Raw genomic sequence first — 25,714 nt, 5'->3', positions numbered from 1 at the left:
GAAGCCATTTGAACCATTGCTTTGGATGATGTCCAGTCATGCATCTGAGATAGTTTTCTAAACATGCATTCACTCTTTCAGTCTGGCCATCTGATTGAGGGTGATAGGCAATACTCATTTGCAAACTGGTGCCAATTGCTTTAAACAGTTCCTGTCATAAGTTACTAGTGAAAATCTTGTCTCTATCTGAAATAATGGAAGAGGGAAGACCATGAAATTTGAAAATATGATAAGGAAATCATGTGCTACAGTGGAAGATGTAAATAGGTGAGTCAAGCCAATAAAATGGCTATATTTTGTGAGTCTATCAACCACAACAAGAATAACATCTTTTTTACTTGAAATGGGTAAGCCATCTATGAGATCCATGGTGATATGTTTCCAAGCCTGTGTGGGAATTGGAAAAGGTTGAAGTAATCCAGCAGGGAAAGTATGTTCACCCTTATTCCTTTGGAAGATATCATAGTGGCTAACCAATAATAACATCTCCTTCTTAAGGCCTTTCCAATAAAAATGGCTTTTAGCTCTTATGTAACTACTTTGCATGCCTGAATGTCCCCAATTGCAGAAGAGTGAATAGATTGTAAGATGGTATACCTGAGGTTGTTGTTGGTGCCTATATAAATTCTGCCTTTATATCTCAAAATGTCCTACACATAAGTATAGTGAGGAGTAGAGGAAAGAGCCACTAGTAACTGAGGAATGATGATTGTGGCCCATTTTTTCTGTATCACAACTTTGAATGACCTCTTGAGCCCAAGTAGGTGTAGAAATAGAAATAACTGAACATTGAGAAGAAGAAGGAAGTATGGACAGGGCATCTGCAACTTTGTTTTCCATGCCCTTCTTGTAGTTGATGGTAGTTAAATTCCAATAACTTCATGAGCCATCTTTGTTGTAAAACAGTGGTGGTTTTCTGATCCATGAACTATTTGACGTTTTGCTGGTCAGTATTAATGATGAAATGATGGACAAAAAGATAGTGTCTCCAATTAGTAACTTCCATCACCACTGCAAGTAGTTCTTTCTCATACGTAGAGAGACCTAGAGACTTAGGCCAAGAGGTTTGTTGTAGAAGCTAATAACCCTCCCTTTTTGCATTAAGACAACTCCTACACCCACAGAACAAGCTTCTGTTTCAAAAAAAAATGTTTTAGTGAAATCAGGGAGCACCAATACTGGAGTAGTACACATAACTTTTTTAAGGTTTTGAAAAGCTTCTCCTGCACTTAGGGACCAATGAAAAGCATTCTTTTTCAAGAGGTCAGTGAGTGGCTTGCCGAGAAGTCCATGGTGCTTAACAAACTTCCTGTAATAGCATGTTAACCCCAAAAATCCTCTTAACTGCTTAAGGCAAGTTGGCACATGCCATTGCTGCATACATTCAACTTTTTCAGGGTCAGCAACTACTCTATCTGCTGTGATAACGTGACCCAAGTAACCCAAAGAAGATTGGCCAAAACAACATTTTGAAAATTTAGCATAAAGTTGGTGATGTTCTAGAAGGCCAAGAACTATAGAAATATGTTGAACATGCTCTTCAAGTGACTGGATGTAGATAAGGATGTCATCAAAGAAAATTAATGCAAATTTTCTTAAGTAAGGACCAAAAACTGAATTCATGAGAGATTGAAAAGTGACAGGTGCATTAGTGACCCCAATGGCATCACTTTGAGCTCAAATGACCATGATGGGTACTGAAAGCAGTTTTGTGTGTATCATCTTCAAATAATCTTATTTGATAGTAACCAGACCTCAAATCTAGCTTTGTGAAAAATTTGGAGCCATATAACTCATCTAAAAGTTCATCTATGATAGGTATAGGGTACTTATATTTGATGGTGAGTTCATTGAGTTTCCCGTAATCCACACAGAATCTCCAAGAATTTTCTTTTTTCTTGACCAAAAGAATAGGAGAAGCAAAGGGCATGTGACTGTCTTGAATAACACCAGAAACAAGTATTTCTTCTATTAAGGATTCTACCACTGCTTTGTGGATGTGGGGGCATTTGTAGGGTCTAAATATTTACCGGTTGGGCATCAGGTTTGAGGGGTATTTTGTGATCTAATGATCTCTGAGGTGGTAACTGTGTTGGTTCAGCAAAGACATCAGGAAACTGATCCAATACAGCATGGATTGGTGAAGAAATGGGTGTAAGAGGTGAGGTTCAGCTGAAATAGCAAAAAATTGACCAAAAAATGTTGGTGTGTGGTGTTTAATTAAGTTATGTACAACTTGACTACTAACCATCATAAATGAAGCTTAGTAGGAATACCAGTGAGAGTGATGTTGGTGCCCAAATGGGTAAAGGAAATAGTTAATTTGGAGAAGTTGAACATGACATCTCCTAGAGATTTAAGCCAGTCTTCTCTCAATACAATGTCACAACCACCCAATTCCAGGAAATGAATATCTGATGTGAATTGATGGCCCTGCATCTGCCAGTCCATCTGTTGGTAAACCCCATAACTTGTAGTTCTTTCCCCATTTGCTACTGTAACTAGAAGATTAGATGTTGGTTGAATATTGCAGAATAACCTCTTAGCAATGGCAGCATCTATGAAACTATGAGTGCTACTTGTGTCCACCAGAATTGTGACTGCCTGCTTTTTGATTTTCCCCAAAATGCGTATGGTTTCAGTACTATGATGTCCTATGAGAGCATAGAGATAAATTTCCATGTCTGATATGGGTTGTTTTGGTTCAGTGGGCGAAGTACGTTGTCTGCTGTGGAGTCTTCTTCAGCTCGAACCATATAGTGTTGTTGGGTATTGTATTTATGGCCATACACATACTTCTCATCACAATTGTAGCATAAATTTTTGGCTCTCATTTGAGCTAATTGTTCTTGAGTTAATCTTTTAATATGAGGTATATAAGTAGATTTCTGGGGAATTGGGGCTATTGAAGTTGAAACTACAAGAGATGTGGCAGTTTTGGTAAATGTAGATGGTTTACTGAAATAAGTGGAGGTAGTGGGTTGTTTAGTGGCAAGAGATTTTTGTGGGGAAACAAGAGTTTGTTCTTGAAGTCTGGCTAAGAAAAAAGCTTGAGAAAGAGATGTGGGGTTGTGCATTCTAACTAAGTTACTAATCTCAGGTTTCAATCCACTAATAAAACTCAAAATAAAGTACTCTTCATCAAGGGAAGGATTTTTTGTTATCATTAGAGCTTTGAGTTGCTCAAATTTTTGGAAATATTTTTCCACAATAGTGATTTGGGTGAGTTTATTAAAACATCCAACATAGTTATCATTAGCTAGATCCTCAAAACGATGGCAAAGATGATTAGAAAATTCAGACCAAGGAACAGATGTTTTACCAGAACAATAGTCGAAAAACCAGAATCAGCTCTACCATCCATGTACATAGAAGCAAATTTTGTCTTTTGAGTGTCATCCATGGGGTGCGTCTGAAAATTTTTGTCACATTTGCGTAACCAGCTTCTGGGATTTTCACCATCAAACCTAAGAAAGTCAAGTTTTGCTGGTTTGAGAGCATTTGCAGGAGAATCTTGGATAACTCCATGAGTTTCAGAATGACCAGTAGGTGGTGTGTGTTGTTCACCAACTGTGGATCTGGGTTGGTTTTGGAGATACTTTAAAGTGTCTTCTGAGAGTTGTACTAGGCGATTAATTAATATTTGATGAGCCTTAGCATCTGCTTCACGTTTCTCCTCTGATTTAAGTTGTATCTCTGTAAGATTCGTCATCAATCGTGACAGCTCCTTTGTTGTGTGTTTAACATCTTTGATTGATGGACCGCCAGTCACTGCAGAGTACCTAGATCTACTGGGTTATACCACTGTTATGGTTGATGATGTTAGTACGAGAAGTACAGGGATATCACGAGCTCAAAGTACTAACTACAGCCACACTGGACTGAGTTCTTCTTATCTATTCAATTTTTTAAGTTCAGTAAAAACAGGAAGGCGAGTATAAATACTACACAAACCCTAATTGAGAGCATCAATGGCTCAACTGACTGCACGTGGACTTAACACTGCCACAAGATCGTAATTAACATACGGCTAAAGAAAGTAATTAACCTGACAATTAATAGCTAACGTAACTTAAAAACTACTGTATCCCAAAGCTGATAGAGACGGCCATTGAGCCGTAAAACACTTGCCACATTTTCGCCAAATCGTATTCTTGCTTGCTCTCTTACTCTTCCACTGATCATAAAAGAAAATGCTTGACCAATGAGCGTCATGTCACCTTAGTTTTCTTGCTCTCTTACTCTTCTAATGATCGAAAAATATGAATCCTCACTGTGGTTTTAAACTGCAAACTAATGTCCTCATAAAAAGCTGAAATAATCTTCATCGTAGCTTTAAATATACCAATCCCCGTCTTTATTTGTATGAATCTAAATAACTGCATATGTTAATATATATCATTTATATTTTCGATATCATTGGGGATTTTGTGTTTCTGAGATGAAGTCATGTTTTATATTTGAACTCTAAATCTACCGTTTAAACCATAAAATGCTTCCTATATTTTTCACTAATTGTGATCTTTGCTTGCTTACTTACTCTTCCAATAATCATAAAAATATGATGCTTGACCTATGTGCATTATGTCATAGTCCTCACCGTAATTTTAAATTACATAATCATGTTATCATAAATACCCTTAGTTGAAATCCTTTTCATAACTATAAATATACTTATCCTGTCTTTTTCATTTTTATGAATATAAAACTGCGAACGCTAATATTTCAGCAGATACTTTAGAAATAGCATCGAGAATTCTCTCTTTTTGGTCTGATGTCAGAAGTTACATTTGAACTCTAAATTTGCATGTAAAGCCACAAAGCACTTACTATATTTTTGACAAACTGAATTCTTGTTTTCTCTCTTACTCTTCCAATGATATTAAAAAAAATGATGCTTGACCAATGAGCGTCACGTCAGAATCCTTACCGAGATTAAAATTGCATTGCCGGGAAAACTCAGGTTAGAATTTACGTTTGAACTGTAAATCTACCCACTGAACCATAAAATGCGTACATCTTTTTCGACTAATCTTAATCTTTGCTTGATCTGTTACTCTTCCGATGATCATAAAAACATGAATCCTCACCTTAGTTTTAAATTGCATAATAATTTTGTAGTTTAAACCCAAAGTTAATATCTTTATAGTAGCTTTAAATGTATCGGTCCTCGTTTTTTTTTATCATCATGGATCTAAAAAGATACTTTGGTTGATATATCATTTATTCTTTCGATTTTCTCTTTTGGATATGAAGTTAGAATTTACATTTGAACTCTAAATCTGTAGATTGAACAACAAATTGCTTACTATCTTGGTGTAAATGCAAACATTTGTTTCTCAGCCGTTAGATTTGAATTCTGAGACATTATTATAAATACAAACCTAAAGATAAAACCCTAGATACTTTTCATTTTATTTTTTTATTTTATATCGACATCACAGTCTTTCTCTCAAAGTAGAACAACTCTAAACCTAGGTTTTTCACATCCGAACCCTAACATAATTAATGAAAACACGCCAGAAAATCTTGATCTACCTCTTGTATTCCAAGCACTCGATTCGAATTTTTTTGGTCTGTCATGAATTCACGAAACTAGCAACAACCACAACCAACACATGTGCCTAACATTGGAAGGTGAGATTGTTAGTTTGTGATTCTATTTTTTTTTGGGAACCCTTTTTGATTTCTGATTTAGGGTTTTTCTATTTCTGGTGTCGGTATTACATTCATGTGAAATTTATTTTTATGCTTTTAACCTAGTGACCACCGACAATGACCCCCATAAAAGAGATCTGTGATTTTTGAACATAATGATTTTACTTTTTGCTATGAGGATGATTACATAAATTGAATTCTGATTCAGTTATTTTAATTCATGCTGACAAGTTGAATTCGGTTTTCAAGTGTATATAGATAAGCTTGTTAGGTTGTTTTTATTCATCCTTACAAGTTGAATTCGGTTTTCAATTGTATATAGATGAGCTTATTGGGTTGTTTTGTAGGCTGAATCTCAATAAATGGTGTTTCCCATTTTGTTGTACTTTTTGTGGAACAGACAGGATCAGTTTAGACATTTGTTTTCTAAGCTATATTTGATTAAATTTGAACCATGCTTCTAGTTTATTGGATCTTATTAATGATGGGATTCAAATGTTGGAAATTGTAAAATTGTGTGGGTATCTAAGTGGTTACAAGCAAGATTTGCTGCATATGGAAACAAACATGTATAAGGATGTTTCAACCGGCTTGATTCAGTCAGATACGTGACAGCTAATTTGGATTACAGTGACATGTATATGTTTTTTTGTATAGTACAGAGGTGTACGTATTTGACTGAGATAATATTATATAATCATATACCCGGTTTTCGTTTACCTCTATACTACGCGCCAGGATACTTTATATCATGAGGTCTTGAGACGACGTGCTCATAAGCGAGGAGTTACCAATAACCCCCGGGATTGCACCTTAACCGACTACAACTGGACATGCGCATATAACATTTCGAATAGGATCCGATATCTGAATGTTTCAACGGGCCTTGATTCATTTATTCTTGTGTCTGAAATAACTGGTTTGCTGATATTGTTCACTACCTAGCTGCATATGGATTCCTATGCGAACACGAAAATTCTAGATGAGCCCCACTCCCTTCCTCGCTTACGTGTCACGCAGGTATTGGTCAAACCAATAATAATGGGACCCCCTGCTTCTCCCTTGGGATTAAATTTTATGAAATCAACGGTCCAGATGGAGCCACCTAATGGTGGAAGGGAGTGGGGGAAGTGTAACAACTTCGGTCTTTGATGACGGAAGCATGGATCAATTGAATGCTCTTCCGCATGCCTCTATAGTATGACAACCCGACGGGTAGCTTACCATTTGAAATAATGTGTAACGCATAAACAAAATTCTGGGATGTAATCATCTGTTTAATTGCTCTCATGCTTCCTTACAAGCATCATCAAAGACAAATGCAACATCTTTAGCAAGACGACTACACAAGGGTATTGTAAATTTACTAAAGTATTTGATTAAGGCACCAAATTCACCTTGTTTACAACATTTTGTTCTATTTACATCTGCTTCGGTTATGAGGCCATAGCTGGTGTAATATGCGTTATTCATAAATAGATTCAATAACCTTGACAAGTGGTCAGCTGCTACATTTTCCTTCTTACACACTAGATATTTCTGATAATGTGTAATGAAATCGGCTGCACTTATGTATAAGATGGTGTTAAAATTGGTATTATTTGATCCATGGGTACTTTTCTTACAGATGGCTTATCGTTGACCTAATGGAGGGAGTGGGGGAAGGCGGTGGGGGAAGTGTAACAACATCGGGAATTTAGTAAAAAAAATTTGGCCCCAAACATGTAGATATCCTTTCCTTTTTATAGTTTACCTAGGACTCATGAAGGTACGTCATGAACAATGTAGACAATTTCGGTTGATACGGGCGAAATACCGTTTTTGGTGTTAGTCCGTGATGGCTATATTGCCAATATTATACCGATATTCTCCGATTGACCGGTATTCACAGAAATATCGTGTTTTATCCCGGCCGATATTCGCTGAAATCCAATATTGACTCATGAAGAAAAAAACATGTGAGAAGCATTTTAGGGTCGGATAGGTGGGGTTGTCTGCTTAACAGGTTCGGTTTGTTGCAATAAGATTAGAAGCGGTTTCTCTGGCAAGGCATCTCTGCCTCGCGTGAAGAGGGGTGCCATCCAGGCCCTGGACTTGATCACTTTTGATCCCCATGGAAAAATAGGGAGTCCCATTATAATCACTTTCATGGTTGATGTTTTCCAATAAACAACATATTTTTTCCATCGTAAGTGTATAAATATAGCGTCAAAAATAAAAGCCGATGCAGTTGGTCACATTACTCCAGCTGAACAGGATGTCTGATCAGAGTTTCGAATGCTCGAGTCATTCCCTTCTTCACTATTAATATTGTGCCACGTCGTGTCCCAAAATTGGACAATCTCTTATTGTCTAGGCTGTAGAAAGGTCGTTCAAAAACAATGGGATATGAGTATCAATTTAATTGGATCCGTATGTCTACTAACATGTGATCAATCGTTGGATATTTGATTAAAACATACGTAATATAACTATCTAAATAACGCTTGGATGTCAAGCAAAGCATAGGAGCGGGAACTTGGAAACAAAGAGAAGTTGTCGCAAACCATTTGCAATCCATTCCGCAAACCATTTGCAATCCACACCAAAACTAGGTGTTACTGCCTAACACCATGGTGACCCTCACGTTCCTCTCCACTACCAAAAACAATCGTTGAGAAAAAAGTTCGCTTATAAAAAAAAATCCAAAAAGACATCTCTCCATTAATCAGATAGACAGTACCAACACCTTACTTACGTCTACAGATTGTAGACTCTACACACAACTATCCGCACCGTAAACACACTTTATTCTTTGTGCCTTATCTTCAACCTTATCATTAACAGTAAACCTTAGAAAGCACTCGTTCTTCTCTCTGGCTTATCTTCAACCTTATCGTCAACAGTAATCTATGAAAGTAATCCATTTTAAAGAGCAAAATATGGTTATACACCAATGAGTTGTTGTATTCTGTAAAGACATCTAATTAATGTTTTACAGAAAAATAAGGAAATGATGGGAAAAGAGTTATCCCTGTAACCAAGCATGCTAAAGTTACAGTCAGACCTTCTAAAAACATTTGATTTCCGCCACTCCACGATTTGTTAGTATTAGTGGAAGTTCTTCGATTACTTTCCAAAACAAAAAAAAACTTAATGAACCGCCATTAACAACTAACTCATCCATTGGAAGTCGACTTGGTCGTCAATTATTTGGACAGGTGAAACTATTTCCATGATTTCTCAACTTTCGGTGGGCCCCACTCTCTCCGCGGGACACACCGTTGGATCTACCCCGCAGTGAGTGTATAGTTCCGACATAACACTTTGATAGAAATTGGGCTTAGGAGTTTTGCTTGATGGTTGTTTCTTTAGTCGAGTCGAAACAAGGATATAAAATTGAAGAAACTTGTATAACCCTAAAATCGGTAAACAAATAATTTTTCTATTGAAAAACAGTTGTGAAAAAAAAAACCTATAAGTGAACTGTATCGAATATTCTATAATAGACCAGACAAAATAGTATTCAGAACTTTTGTAGAAATGCATGGAAGATTAGTGGACACTCCTGCAAATTGTAGGGGTAAAATCCTTTGACAAGTCATTTATCTTAGGACTCGTACAACCTTCACATAATCCCATAGACTTAAGAACAAAGAGGTCGTCATGTATTTAAAAAGTGTTATTGAAATCGAACTACAACAACTTCATATCCTATGACATCTCTAACTCAATTGTTGCAGGTGGAGGCGTATGGATTATAATAAAAAGCAACGACACACCCCCTGAAGTTGCAGCTTTCTTCCATGAACAACATAGTTGCTCATTCCGCTGAGCCAGATTCTGCAGGCCTACAAATTGATCCTCAAGTTCTTGCAGATATGCAGCCTTGTTTTCAATTTTGTTTCTAAAGCTAAGGTATTTAGACTTAAGTTGTTCAACAACATTTAGGCCAGCAACATGAATCATGCCTCTCCATTGTATCTCTTTGTTTTTATCTATGATATTCGTTGAATAAGAACATTAAGGGAATCATACACTCTCCGTCGAATATTTTTATCATTATAATTTGGTTTCATGTAAGGTATTGTTGTTGAAATTTCAGCCACAAGCTCATATGTAACTTCATTATATGTAGTTCTTCCTTTGCTTTCAACTTTTTTGCACACTTGGATACCAAATTGATGAAGTCCTCTGCCACCAGCATTCTCACCACCACCTTCTACTGCCCGTGTTTGCACTTTTTTTTCTTATTATTCCCGCCGACCATGCATCGTCATATTCTGCTTGAAGATTAAACTTATTAAAGTTTTTACTAGAAGGAGAAAATCCCACACTTCTACTTGTTGTTGACGTTGATTTCCGACCAACCCCAGCAACGACGTCGCCACCTCGGTTACATATGAGCAACCTTCAGTAACCATCCCCATACTACTAATAAAATTATGAATTATTTATTCCCTAAGATCTTCGATAAAAAATAAAAATTGATGTTATGAATTGGAGTAAGGTTTCAGTCTTCTTCATTCTTCGACTCTACGGAGTATGGACTTGGTAAAGGAATTCTTTGAGAGAGAAGAGAAGAAAGAATGTAGTGTGGAAGTATCAAGTATAAGAGGAAAAATTAACTCTTTTCACAAATGCATTACACTCGCACTCACCACCACCCTCAATCCCCTTTATGTGGCATTGTCTTGTTAGTTCTGGAGCAAGCAGGGGTCCATTGGGTTAGCAACTGAGCTGACGACACGTCATGGGAAAATAGATATCCTTAAAAGATAACGGTTAGTGGCCCCGGGTTGAATCGATCTGGGTCAACCGGTTATGGGACAATATTGTGACAGAATGCTTTCTCTTCCTTGACCTATAACTGTCATGTTAGAATCCACACCGAAGTTTTAGATTGGAAAATCGAAGCTGCTGCACATCCCCGGATTTTTACACCCCTATCTGTCTGTTATATCCACGGTAGATTTCGTCCTCACCATACCCCACCTGGGAAAAACAGAGGGTCCGGTTTAAAAGAGAGCCAATAAAAAGTTGACACACATGGGTGTAAAAAATTTTGGGTATAAATACGGTTTTTTTTTTAGCATTTTCGCTTGGATAATGACGCTTAGGCATATATTTTTTTGATTCTTTTGATCTCATTGGGATTCTCACTTTTTGATTTCAAGTTAGAATTTACGTTTGAACTTCAAATCTAACAGTTGAGCCATAAAATGCTTAATATCTATTCGACAAATCATAATCTTTGTTTGCTCTCTTACCCTTCCAATGATCATAAAAATATGATTTTTGACCTACGAGCTTCTTGGCATAATCCTCACTGGGGTTTCAAAATGCATAATAATATCGTCGTAAATACCCTAAATTAAAATCCCCGATATAACTCTGAATATATAGATCTCTGTGCTTTTCTTTATAATGAATATAAAAACCCGTGTAAGCCGATATTCCATTGATCCTCTGGGTCTCATGGAGGATTCTCAATTGTTGATGTCAAGTTAGAATTTATGTTTGAACTCTAAATCTACCCATTGTTGAACCATAAAATGTTTGTCATATTTACTAATCGTAATCACTGCTTGCTTTCTCACTTTTGGAATGATCATAAAAATAAAAATATGATGCTTGGCCTTTGAGCGTTATTTAAGAATCCTCAATGGAGTTTTAAATTGTAAGTGATGTTGCCGTTAATAAATATCCTAAGTTGAAATATTTATCATATATATAAACCGAATAGGCTAGTATTTCATTTATTCTTTAGATAGCATTGGGGATTCTTTAGATAGCATAGGATAATATTTCATTTATTCTTTAGATAGCACTGGAGACTCTATCTTTTTGTTATGAAGTCATAATTTACATTTGAACTCAAAATCTACTCATTGAGCCGTAAAACACTTGCCACCTTTTCGCCAAACCGTATTCTTGCTTGCTCTCTTACTCTTCCAATGATCATAAAAAAATGATGCTTGACCAATGAATGTCATGTCATAATCCTCATGTTGTCGGGAAAACTCAGTTTAGAATTTACGCCTGGACTGTAAATCTACCCATTGAACCACAAAGTGCTTACATCCTTTTCGACTAATCGCAATATCTGCTTGCTCTCTTACTCTTCCAATGATCGTAAAAATATGAACCTTACCCTAGTTTTAAATTACATAATATTGTTGTCGTAAAAACCCTAAGTCAAAATCTTTATCATAGCTTTAAATATACTAATCCCAGTCTTTATTATTATGAATCAAAAAAACAATGTACACTGATATACTATTTATTGCGTATATTGATATATTATTCACTTTTCGATAGCATTCTGGATTTTCTATTTTTTATCCGAAGTCAGAATTTATATTTGAACTCCTCCTTATAGTTTCCAGTAATGTAATATTTGCTTGCTCACTTACTCTTCCAATGATATGATGCTTGACCTATGAGAATCGTCTCATATCCTCACCGAAATTTCAAATTTCATAACAATGTTTTCATAAATACCCTAAGTTGAAATCTTTATCAGAGCTCTAAATATACAGATTCTGTTTTTTTTTCATGAATATAAAAAATGTGTTGGCTAATATTTCATTTATTCTTTAGATAACATTAGGGATTCTTTTTGGTCTGAAGTCCGAGTTTACATTTGAACTTTAAATCTGCCAATTGAGCCATAAACCACTTTGTGATTTTCTATTTTTAGTTTTTTTTACGTAATGGATAAAGGTTAATTCATTCATATTAAAAGTTTGAAAATCCGAATTCAACATTGATCTATTAATCTTAACCGTACATCTCATGTTTTGGGCTACAAATATATACAATCTTAATGATGGGTTCCTCAAAGAGAGAGGAACCAAATTTGGGTTCCTCGGAAATTTCCACCAAATGGAACAAGAAGAAAGTAAAGTGGACAGAGTTTTGCATTAGTTTCGAAAATGGATACACGCGTTGAAGCTTCAAAGAAAAACATTTTGATATTCTTTAATCAACATCGAGACAGATTAGATCAAACCCAGCATCAAGAGATGACATTCTACAGGCTCCACGAATATATTTTTTCTAAAGGCTTGCAAGACCTTCACGCTTCCTCACACCTATACACTGACAATGAGTGACAACTGTTAGAGCATAGCTCGGTCGACCTCGCATGTGTTTCTATATCAATCATGTTTGCCAATGTTAGTGATCAAAACTATGAATCTTGATTTCTAGTCTATTATAGCTAAGTCTCGGACTAGGATAGAAAAGTGTAGTTGAGCTCAAGGATGCCATGGCGATTCATCATACAACGACGAAGATCTACATAAGGAACCGTGGAACTTCATCAATAAAAAGGTATGTGGAGACTTGAACTTATCTATCACTCAAAAGTCTATCTATTCTATCTCCTACTTCTTATGAGACAAAACTCGTATGCTATATAGACTGGATCATACACATTTGAAATTTCGAGCTGAGTATACTCTACTTATCTTTTTCTCGAAATCATGTATTCGTAAAGTGTTTCGCTTTGATCGGGTTTATCTTCACCTAGTGATGAAAGTCATGAAAAGTTTCAATTACTTTGATAATTGCTCTGACGGGAAACGGTCTGTGAATAACGACTATATAACGTCCTCTGAGAATGTCTCAATGGTTGGAATAAGAGTTTAGATTACATAACCATGTATTCCTTAATCCGAAGTTTTCGAACTTTGTTGATTAAGATAAACCGGAGGAATTGGCTTTGCCAAGTCCGCGAACTGTCGGAAGTCCTCTTACCGAGAATTTCTGTTGGGTTTTCCAAAAACTTGTTTGCGCGTTTAGTCCACGAACTCAGTCTGCGAACCTAGTCCGCGAACTGGCGAAAGTCTCATTGCCGAGATTTTCTGCTGAGTTTGGAAAATTCTACCGGTTGTCTTAAGTCCGCGAACTTGTTTGTGAGCTTAAGTGGTTATGATCTAAAGATGTGCTCTGAACATGAAACTTAAATTACTAAGGAATGATTTATGAAAACATTGGCTATAAAGTTCATGAGCCGATTCAATCGAATCGAATCATCTTTGTTTCAATTGTGTCCTGTGTAGTACATAAGATCTCATATCAATTGAACAACTATTTAACTAGTTCATTTGAGTCATTTGAACTAGTTATGGTGAAGAAGAACCAGGTTAATATGAGATGCTCATATGGTTAACCTTTTGGGTTACTATGTTGAACCAACATACACGTACACGTTTAAGCATGGTTTTCACAAACTCAGTAAACGTATACCTCAAGTGTGTGTGTGGCAAGCTAAGTTTTCGATCTAACAGTTGAGAAATATTAGCTTGAATCTAAATCAGGTTTTCATCTAACGGTGAATATGGATTGCTTTGTAACTAAGGCAAAACCCTGATTTGAAGGCTATATAAAGGAAACATCTAGCATTGGGCAAAACTAATCCCCACACATCTGTGTGATATTACTGCGCTCGCTAGAGTCGATTCTCCTTTAACCTTTGGTTTTATTCTTTTAAAACCAGGTTAACGACTGAAAGACTTCATTGGGATTGTGAAGCTAGACCGATACTACTTTTATCGTATTTGTGTGATCTGACCTTGCATCTTCTATCGTACGAGTACAATCTATTGATTGGCTTGAGATCGTGAGAGTTCTCCGATAGGCAAGATAAAGAAGTCACAAACATCTTCGTCTCACTGTTTGTGATTCCTTGACATATTCTTGTATAGTCAAGTAAGATCGTTGAGAGGTGATTGATTAATCTAGGTTGTTCTTCAGGAATATAAGACCGGATTATCAATTGGCTCCTGTTCACCTTGATTTCATATCATAAGACGGAACAAAACCTAGGGTTTTTCTGTAGGAGACAGATTTATCCTTTTGATAGACTTTTCTGTGTGAGACAGATTTGTTTATCATCAAGTCTGCGATTTTGGGTTGCAGCAACTCTCAGTTGTGGGTGAGATCATCTAAGGGAATCAAGTGCGTAGTATCTTGTTTGGATCAGAGGCGTAGGGAGTACAACTGTACCTTGGATCGGTGGGAGACTGATTGGGGTTCAACTATAGTCCAGTCCGAAGTTAGCTTGTAGTAGGATAGTGTATGTCGCGGCTTAATACAGTGTGTATTCAATCTGGACTAGGTCCCGGGGTTTTTCTGCAATTGCGGGTTCCTCGTTAACAAAACTTCTGGTGTCTGTGTTATTTCTTTTCCGTATTATATTTTTATATAATAGAAATAATACAGGTTGTGCGTTAATATCTCATCAATTGGAAATCCAACCTTTGGTTGTTGATTGATATTGATTGATCCTTGGACATTGGTATTTGGTACCGTCCAAGTTATCTCTCTTTGATAAAGACTCGCAGATTTCTATTTGCTTGAGTAAATATCAAATCGAGAGATTGAGATATTAACTCCTTGAGATACTTTTTATCTAGATTGAGTCTGAATGTCTAGTTGATTCTCTAGCAAATTAATTCGGAGTTAGTCCATAAAAATTGTTAATCGAATTATTGGGTGGTGTTGTTAGACCCCCCACTTTTTCAATTTGTATCAGAGCAGGCAAACACGTTTAAGACCTAACAAGTCTGTGTTTGTAGCGATCCGACTCTATGGACAGAGGTGCTATCTCTATTAACGTACCACCAGTCTTCGATGGATCCAATTACTTATGGTGGAAAATTTCTATGCGAGATTTTCTTCAATCGCGTGATTTTCAATCATGGGTATATGTTTTTAATGGCTATGATGCTCCCGTTGTGGCAGCCGGTGATGTAAACATTTCCAAACCCATTGGTGAATACACCGCTGTTGAGATAACTGCTGCAAAGAAAAATTCCGACGGTTTGAATGCTATCATACATGCCATTACCCCAAATCTTCAGCATCATGTGACAAACTGCACTAGATCTAAATATGCTTGGGATATCTTAGAAACCGTATTTCAAGGCAACTCCAATGAAAAGGATGCTAGGCTTCAAAACCTTAATTCCGATTGGGAGAACCTTCGTATGGAAGATGAAGAAATATTTGATGAGTTTAATCACAAAGTGTATGAAATTGTTAATGCATCTTTTGCATTGGGTAAGACTATTCCTGAAAAAGACATTGTGATGAAAATTCTCATATCGCTGCCATCTAGATACGAGTCTAAGAAGCATGCCATCATTGAGGGGAATAACCTCGATAATCTTTCCAGAAACACCTTTGTTGGGAAGCTAATGATCTTTGACCATGAGCATACATCCAAAGTCGGTAAGGATGTTGCCTTTAAAGCACAGAAGAACACTAAATTACTTTTCAAAGGTAAAAGTGTTCATGTCTCTCAGGATGATCAGTATGAGGATGATTTTTCAGATGAAGATCTTGATAAATCAGTCTCCTTAATCACAAGACATTTTAGGGATCTTCTGTTGAAGAGAAGTAAATGGTTTTCAAGAGACAAGCCTAAGTCATCAGACAAACCTCACGGTCGCGTACCTCCTAAAAACAGGGATGCTGACGAGGCTGATGACATTGCTGATCTAGGAGCTAGCTCGTTTGAATAGATGAAAGAAGCGTACTGGCTGAGGACATGCCTTAGTGCTTTAAGTGTAAGGGTTTTGGCCATTTTGCTAACGAATTCCCAAATCGTAGAAAATACACTGGGAACAAAGGTCTAGCTGTAACACTTGATGAAATGTCTAAAAACTATGATTCCGCCGAAGATAGGAAATCAAGTGTAGGATTCTTTGTGAAAACATCGATTTTGATACTTGTAGCAATACATATATCAACCTCGATGGGTTCGGAGAAGAAGGAAACCTAATCAAGATGGAAGATTCACTGTATCCGGTAACTGGAAACCTTATCAGTAATATTTCAGGATCAACTATATGTCTAGCTTCTTGCACATCTCAGATGCCTGAATACTATCCAAGATTGACGTGCTCGTTTTGTTCGATGAAGGGACGTGAACTTTCAAGGTGTTACAAATACAAGCACCAAATAAGGCACACAAGCAAACTTCAACGAAGAGCAGATCGATTAGCAAGGAAGCTGAAACTTGCTCAGAAGACCACCTAGGTATGTATGATCTTATCTTCATCAAAGAAGTTGGTTTCCAGGGATAGAATAAGACCATTTGAAAAGAAAACATGGTCAATTCGCTTTGATAGACAGAGATCAGAGGATTCCTCCCATGAGGAAAAAGATGGACAAATTGTTGTTCATCACAACACAACTTGATTGTGTTATTGGGAAAATCTTGTCTCATGTGCCTGATCAAAAAGACACAAGATTAAGTTCTGATCCAGGCTTCAGAAAAGTTTTTATTTTTCTTTTTGTAGTTTTGTTGTTTTCTGTCTATCGAATAAAAGAAAGGGTTATTATCGATAATTCTACTCTTTATAGGGTTTTAGAGTTGGGCGTATGCGAACCTGTCAATAGGTTTCGAACCTACATTTCTTTTTCTTTTTGATATCCTTTATAAGAATGCTTGTTGAGTTAAGTGATTCCATCACACAAATCCAGTTGTTCATAACTGTTCTCAAAGCACTATGTCGTCAGATGGAAAGGATGTCAACATGATTGTTAAGCCATCAATCAAGGAAAAAGAGAAATCTCCTGTTTCTAAGTCCCTAAAAAGAAGAATGAATACAAGAAAACCCAGGGCTGTTCCATCTAACTCTCAGAAGTTTTCCGATGTTCTTGATGAGTTAAAGGAAATAAGAAGGGAGATTTGTGAAATAAAGACTTTCGCGTCTAAATCTTTGGAAATTCAGAGAAACCTAATTCTACATCTTCATCCAAGATAGTTCTTGGATATTGACACTTATCTCCGTGAATCTTATGTCCCGATGGCTGTCGATAACAAGGAGTTCAAGAATGATAAAGAATTTCTCAAAGGGATTATTGCCTAGTATTTATTCTTTTTGGATTAGTTGGAAGAATAACTAGCGTTTTAAATAGCAATGATTGTCACTACACATAGCTATTTATGTTTTCATCTTCTTATGTTATTTTTTTTTTGGTTTATTGGTTTTAAATTCTAAAAATATTTGGAGGGTGATGTTATTGCAGTATTAATCTGTTTGATTTTGAAGTATTGCAATATTTTTATGGGATATGTATTGTTTGCGTCCGTGAACTTGAAGGTCCCATATGTTGTCAAAAGTAAAGTCGTTCATAAATTGATATTCGTATTAATGAAAGGACGAACGGACTTTTGACAAATACAAAAGTTATGCCTATGCATTCATTTATTTGATGAAAAATAGGATGAAATCTTTTGTTTGCAAGGATAAAGTCTATTATGTCGTTATGCAAATAGTGATGGAAAAATAGAATAGATCCTTGTATGTTATCCACGGTTTTGATCTTCATTGATCCATCTTTTGTTTACCGTGAAGGCTCCATTGAGTATCTTATGTTGAGCACCTTACAACTAAGTCGATTATTTTTGATTGGCTTGGTTGGTTGTTCCGTAAGATGATATATGTTGAGCATTAGGAACTAAATTAATCAACTTGTTTGGTTGTTTAGTTTGTACTTCATAAGTTTTCCTTCTTATGTTGAGTACACGTACGGTTAAGGTTGTCATGTTCTATGACGAACTTAGTCGGGGTTCCGTAAGTTCGCTTATGTTGAGCCCAAATAATTAAATTGATTACTTTTGTGGTTAGTTTAGTTAATTGTATTCCAATTGGATTAATTATAGGTTCTCTTGTGATTAATCTAGTTGAGTTTTCATATATTCCAAAAGTTCTTGTGTTGAGTATATGAACGTCTATACTAATCATGTTCTATTTGTTTGTGTAGTCATATATTCTGTAAGGTTTTCCTTATGTTGAGTATTTGAACGATTGAGTTAGTCATCTCCGTATGATTATCTTAGTCATAGCTCCGTAAGTTTACTTATGTTGAGCACAGTCAATTAAATTGATCACTTTTGTGGTTTGATTTAGTTGCGTATTCCAATTAAATTAATCATGGGTTTACTTGTGATTAATTTGGTTGAGCTTTGGATATAGAAAATCATTCCTTTGGTTTTTGTTGTACAATTAAAAATCCTTCTTTTCTTTTGAAATTAAGGTCGCTCTTGTTGTTCTTTCGAGAATGACATCAAATGGGGGAGAGTTCTTTTGAACTTGTGCTTAATGGTAATATCTTGCGGGGTGTGCGGCTGTGGAATTTTATAGGGGTTATCTTGTATCTTAAAACTCCTTGATAAATGCATTTAGCTTTGGCTCTATGATTGCATCTAAATTAAGTTGGTATGTATTTTTTTCTTTTAGTCCATGAAATGTCTCTTCTCGAAAATTTCATTAGGATCCCGTTCTTGTACCTTTGCCAATTTTATTGACAAAAAGGGTGAGAATTAATGTGTAGTTATACTACATATACATATGGTTTTCGGATCATTGTGTAAGGGGGGGTGGTTTCCATGTGAGATGGAGTATTGACTAAGGGGGAGTGATACATATCACCATAGTATTATTGTTAAAGTCGTGATGCAATTGGACTTTGATGTTACATAATAGTATTATGCCACTGTATAATAATGATCGAGAATCTCGATTTCTTTCATTGTTATAGCTACGGATCTTCAACAACGGTGATGCTAAACTTACAACCTTTGGGATCATTGGAGTACTTGGAAAGACGAAGATTTCAAGGAATGTTGAAGATTAGACTATGGAATATGAGCCACTAAAGTTTATCTTTTTTGTATTCCATATGTGTTAATAGTTTTGTCACTAAAATTGACAAAGGGGGAGACTGTTAGAGCATAGCTCGGTCGACCTTGCATGCGTTGCTATCAAGCATGTTTGTCAATGTTAGTGATCAAAATTATGAGTCTTGATTTGTAGTCTATTATAGCTAAGTCTCAGACTAGGATAGAAAAGTATAGTTGAGCTCAAGGACGTCATGGCGATTCATCATATAACGACGAAGATCTATAGAAGGAACCGTGGAACTTCATCAATAAGAAGGTATGAGGAGACTTGAACTTATCTATCACTCAAAAGTCTATCTATTCTATCTCCTACTTCGTATGAGATAAAACTCGTATGCTATATAGACTGGATCGTACACATTTGACATTTCGAGCTGAGTATACTCTACTTATCTTTTTCTCTAAATCATGTGTTGGTAAAGAGTTTCGCTTTGATCGGGTTTATCTTCACCTAGTGATGAAAGTCATGAAAAGTTTCAATTACTTTGAGAATTGCTCTGACGGGAAACGGTCTGTGAATAACGATTATATAACGTCCTCTGAGAATGTCTCAATGGTTGGAATAAGAGTTTAGATTACATAACCATGTATTCCTTAATCCGAAGTTTTCAAACTTTGTTGATTGAGAGAAACCGGAGGAATTGGCTTTACCAAGTCCGCGAACCCAGTCCGCGAACTCAGTCCGCGAACTGTCGGAAGTCCTCTTACCGAGAAATTCTGTTGGGTTTTCCAAAAACTTGTTTGTGCGTTTAATCCGCGAACTCAGTCTGCGAACCTAGTCCGCAAACTGGCAAAAGTCTCCTTGCTGAGATTTTCTGCAGAGTTTGGAAAATTCTACCGGTTGTCTTAAGTCCGCGAACTTGTTTGTAAGCTTAAGTGGTTATGATCTAAAGATGTGCTCTGAACATGAAACTTAAATTACTAAGGAATGCTTTATGCAAACCGTGGATATAAAGTTCATGAGCCGATTCAATCGAATCGGATCATCTTTGTTTCAATTGTGTCCTGTGTAGTACATAAGATCTCATAGCAATTGAACAACTCTTTAACTAGTTCATTTGAGTCATTTGAACTAGTTATGGTGAAGAAGAACCAGGTTAATATGAGATGCTCATATGGTTAACCTTTTGGGTTACTATGTTGAACCAACATACACGTACACGTTTTGGCATGGTTTTCACAAACCCAGTAAACGTCTACCTCAAGTGTGTGTGACAAGCTAAGTTTTCGATCTAACGGTTGAGAAATATTATATTGAATCTAAATCAGGTTTTCATCTAACGGTGAATATGGATTTCTTTGTAACTAAGGCAAATCCCTGATTTGAAGGCTATATAAAGGAAACATCTAGCATTGGGAAAAACTAATCCCAACACGTCTGTGTGATACTAGTGCGCTCGCTAGAGTCGATTCTCCTTTAACCTTTGGTTTTCTTCTTCTAAAACCAGGTTAACGACTGAAAGACTTCATTGGGATTGTGAATTCATACCGATGCTACTTTTATCGTAGTTGTGTGATCTGATCTTGCATCTTCTATCGTACGAGTACAATCTATTGATTGGCTTGAGATCGTGAGAGTTCTCCGATAGGCAAGATAAAGAAGTCACAAACATCTTCGTCTTACTGTTTGTGATACCTTGACATCTTCTTGTATAGTCAAGTAAGATCGTTGAGAGGTGATTGATTAATCTAGGTTGTTCTTCGGGAATATAATACCGGATTATCAATTGGCTCCTGTTCACCTTGATTTCATATCATAAGACGGAACAAAACCTAGGGTTTTTCTGTGGGAGACAGATTTATCCTTTTGATAGACTTTTCTGTGTGAGACAGATTTGTTTATTATCAAGTCTGCGATTTTGGGTTGCAGCAACTCTTAGTTGTGGGTGAGATCAGCTAAGGGAATCAAGTGCATAGTATCCTGCTGGGATCATAGGCGTAGGGAGTACAACTGTACCTTGGATCGATGGGAGACTGATTGGGGTTCAACTATAGTCCAGTCCGAAGTTAGCTTGTAGTAGGCTTGTGTCTGTAGCGGCTTAATACAGTGTGTATTTAATCTGGACTGAGTCCTAGGGTTTTTATGCATTTGCGGTTTCCTCGTTAACAAAACTTCTGGTGTCTGTGTTATTTCTTTTCCGCATTATATTTTTATATAATAGAAATAATACAGGTTGTGCGTTAAGATCATCAATTGGAAATCCAACCTTTGGTTGTTGATTGATATTGATTGATCCTTGGACATTGGTCTTTGGTAACGTCCAAGTCATCTCTCTTTGATAAAGACTCGCAGATTTCTATTTGCTTGAGTAAAGATCAAATCGAGAGATTGAGATATTAACTCCTTGAGATACTTTTTATATAGATTGAGTCTGACTGTCTATTTGATTCTCTAGAAAAGTAATTCGGAGTTAGTCCATACAGATTACTAATCGAATTATGGGGTGTTGTTGTTAGACCCTCGCTTTTTCAACAACTATTGCAACTGTGAAAATAAAACACTAAAAGAAGATGTGAAGATGTTAGAAATAAATTTCTGAAAGGTAAATAAACACTCTATTGATAGCAAACAGATGACAGAGTCACGTGTTCAACACGCTGTCCTTAACACGATAGTTGACCGGTACGCCTCAAGAATGAGTAATGCCTAAACCCTGTGGTCAAGTCGTATCCAGGATAAAACTTCCCGATGCAAGCACTGTTAGCACTACAATACTTGCCCACTCTTACGAACTCAACAGCGATGGCACACAGAATGTAAAAACCACACAGAGGGAGAGAGACGAAAAGAAGAGGATAGTATCTCTTCTGGACACAAATTGAAATGAAGAATTCAATTAGTTTATATAGGGGAGAAGAGAGAGGTCGAATTGAATGTGCATTAAGAGCGAATTAAAGAGAGAATAAATCAGAATTAAAGACAAAATAAATTCGAAAGAATTTTCATAACAACAATAAAATGGCCATGCACATAATGTCGACACAAGGAAAAACGGAAAGAAATAATTCTCGCCAGGTCATACGCCCCCCCACAATTAAGACAAAATTTATTTTGATTTTAAAATATTTAAGGAAATAATTTAAAAGAATTTTGTCAAAAAGATAAGTCTTGGTTGAGCACGAGCCCGAGCACTATGCCTAAGCCTTAGTGAAACAAAAATATTTTGCCCGCCCCGTTCCACCCGCATTGTTTTACTAACTATCCATAAAAGAATAGCTATATAGTGGAACTCCTCTTTAGTTATACCCAATGTGGGACTAAAGGTTATATTTCATTCACTCATAAGAAAACGAGTAATTGCTCTTAAAGACCCAAAGATCCTAAGTTCCATTCTCACCAAGACCATACGACCAAAAAATTAAACTCATTTTCTCCAACAATCTTCCCGTCATTCCTTTCAGGAAGCTTTTCCAGACACCTTGCCGGAAAAAGATTCCTAACTTTTGAAAATGTGGTAATTGAATATTTGTCCCTGTTTTTGATGGACTATACAAATATCCTTATCACACAATAATTCTATGCCTCTCCTTGTACAAGCACATCAAGGTCCCAATAATAAATTTTGGACTTCCAAATATACCCCTAGTATATATTTGGATAAAAAATTGAATTTCACTTATAAACGGAAACTGAAAACCGAAAGAGAAAGAAAGAGAAAGAGATCCAGCAGAATCTCAGCTCAGCTCGTGAGAAATTTTTTTCGAAGATTTTCGTTTTTGTTTCGATCTACGATTCAGAGACTGAAATTCTTCTTCTCCTCCTTCTTCTTCATTATCTGTGCAGCAAGATTTATCAACTAATCAACGGAATCTGAGATTTGTAGCTCTGTTTAACTGAAATTTCAATTAACAACAGAAATCACTGGATCTGTCTTTCTGAAAAAAATTGGTAATGTTGATGTTATTTGAAGATTCATATAGTTGTTTTTGATGATTGCATGTTCGTTTCTTTGATTTTTATTTACAATTTAGTTTTTCGTTGTTGATGCAGAGATCGTGATTTATTTGGGAAGATTGATTTCGTGATTATTCTGTTAGATTAATTGATATAGTTTGATCTCGAGATCCTTATTCATCATTTAAACAGGTACGTTTTAATTTTTGATTTGTTATTTACACTTTCTTTTTCTTAAATCTGCTCATTAACTGTTTATGCTGAAATGTTGAAGAATTTTGTTTGTGTCAATTGTTGTTGTTGATCCAAAATTTATGCTGAAATGTTTATGATGTATTTTAGACACTACTAATTATGTTTTTGATGAAAAGTAGATATTATTTGGATCAACCTTGAATGTTGATACAAAAATTGTGATGTTTTTTTAGTTTATTTGTGTCAACTGTTATTGTTGATCCAAAATCTTTAACACAAAATATTGTTATTTTGTGTTGTTATTTCTTTGGTAGATTTGTTGTTAATCATTATGCATTCAATTTGTTGATAATATAGCTTTTAGTTTAGGTTTCTCACCTTCAACATTGAATTTAACTTTCACGAGGGGCGTAGCCCCCGAGTGAGGTGCGACGTAATACAATATATAGCTTAGGGTAGTTTAGATTGTTTTTTTTTTTGGTTTGCATTGAAATTCATCCTTTAACTACCTATTATTGGATCAACTGTGGTATTTTACACAGATTTATTGGATCAACTGTGATTGTTTACTCAAAAACATCACTGAAATGGATAAACTTCTATTGCTTATCCTATTTTTATTTGGTTCAACTTCTGTTGTTTATCCCCTAAATTGGATAAAATTCTACAGTTGATCCATTTTATTGTTTATCCTATTTCAAATGTGATATTTTGCACAGATTTATTGGATCAACTGTGATATTTTACACAAATTTATTGGATCAACTGTGACTGTTGATTCAAAACTATGATTGCTTACACAGATTTATTGGATCAACTGTGATTGTTGATCCAAAACTGTTATTGTTGATTCATATTTATTGGAACAAATGTGATTGTTGATCCAAAACTGTGATTGTTGATCCATATTTATTTGATCAAATGTGATTGTTGATCCATAGTTTCTGAATACCACTATCATTTTATTATTTATTGCAGGCCAAAGATGGTTGTTGAAGAGTTTAAATTTTGCAATCAGACCATCTCGCATCCTGTTTCAGGGTCAATTACTGTCAAGGATATGATAAGTATGGTGAAACAAAAGTGGACTTATGTTCCTGAAGACCTCATACTTTTTGGTTACACTGTACAAGGGATCTCAAATGTCATCAATCATGATTTGAATTTAAGGTTTTTCATTCACTACTGCATCTCACAAGGGATTGACTTGGTGAAGTTTGAAATCCAGTTAAGGACATGTGTTGATTCTATTTATTCATGATCTTATTCTGCTCCTGCTTCTTCGTCATCATCAAGTTGTATTTGAAGTGATGAGCTAGATGTATTGGAAGACGTCACTGATGATGCGTGTTTGATCAAAAAGGTCCCGAAGAAGTATGATGCTTGGGTCAACATCTTAACTGGAGTAGGGCAGTTGTTTGAAGATGGTATTAAAGAAGTTAAGGATTGTGTTACAAAGTATGAAATAAATAGTGTTCGCAAATACAAATTGAAGAAGATTGACCTTGTACGATACACTGTGGAGTGCAAGTTCAAAAAGGAGGAAAATTGTTGCTGGAGGTTTCATGCCTCTCTCATCGCCAATAAAAAGGTGTATTTCAGTGCAAGAGATATATTGGAGAGCATTCATGTAGTTTAGCTAATTCAGACCCATCAAAAGTTAGGATGAGAAAATCATTTATGAAGGATATATTGGCAGAAGATTTACGAGCATCTAAGAAGAAGAAGACTGCCTCTGACTTTATAGATTTACTCCGAATGGAATATGGAGTTGACCGCACATATGGTCAGGCATACCATGGTTTACAATTCACCAAGCGATTTCTTTGGGGTGATGACATCAAGTCTTATTCAGACTTTGTTTGGTATAAAGTTGCCATTGAACATTACAATCCTGGAAGCATCGTGAATTTTGAGTATGATAGTGGGACGCGTTTTTCGTGGCCTTTGAAGCTTCTATAACTGGCTTCAACAATTACTGCCGTCCGATGCTATTTATCGATTGTACCTTTCTCACTGGGAAGTTCAAAGGTGGTCTTATGGTTGCTTGCAGCAAAACTGGTAACCAAGGTGTGATTTTTAACCTTTTACTTTTTTTCATTTTGTATCCATGAATGTTTAAACTTGTTACTGTTGATCCATTATTATGCATTTATTTTCTTGATAAATTTAGCTAGGTTTCTCACATTCTATATTGAATTTAACTTTCATGCTTAGGTTAGTTTAGACTGTTTTTTTTTGGTTTGCATTGAAATTCATGCTTTTAAATACCTCTTATTGGA

The 25,714-nt window shown here is 36.0% G+C and overlaps 1 pseudogene; it reads right to left on the bottom strand.

The window, feature by feature from the left end:
• Nucleotides 1–9,192: 9,192 nt before the first annotated feature.
• On the bottom strand, nt 9,193–10,067 carry LOC113350586 (annotated as a pseudogene).
• Nucleotides 10,068–25,714: the final 15,647 nt, after the last annotated feature.

Source organism: Papaver somniferum, chromosome 2, assembly GCF_003573695.1.
Source record: "Papaver somniferum cultivar HN1 chromosome 2, ASM357369v1, whole genome shotgun sequence".
Classification (NCBI taxonomy): Eukaryota; Viridiplantae; Streptophyta; class Magnoliopsida; order Ranunculales; family Papaveraceae; genus Papaver; species Papaver somniferum.
Note: the sequence above shows the minus strand (reverse complement) of the source record. Positions and strands in the feature narration are given on the sequence as shown.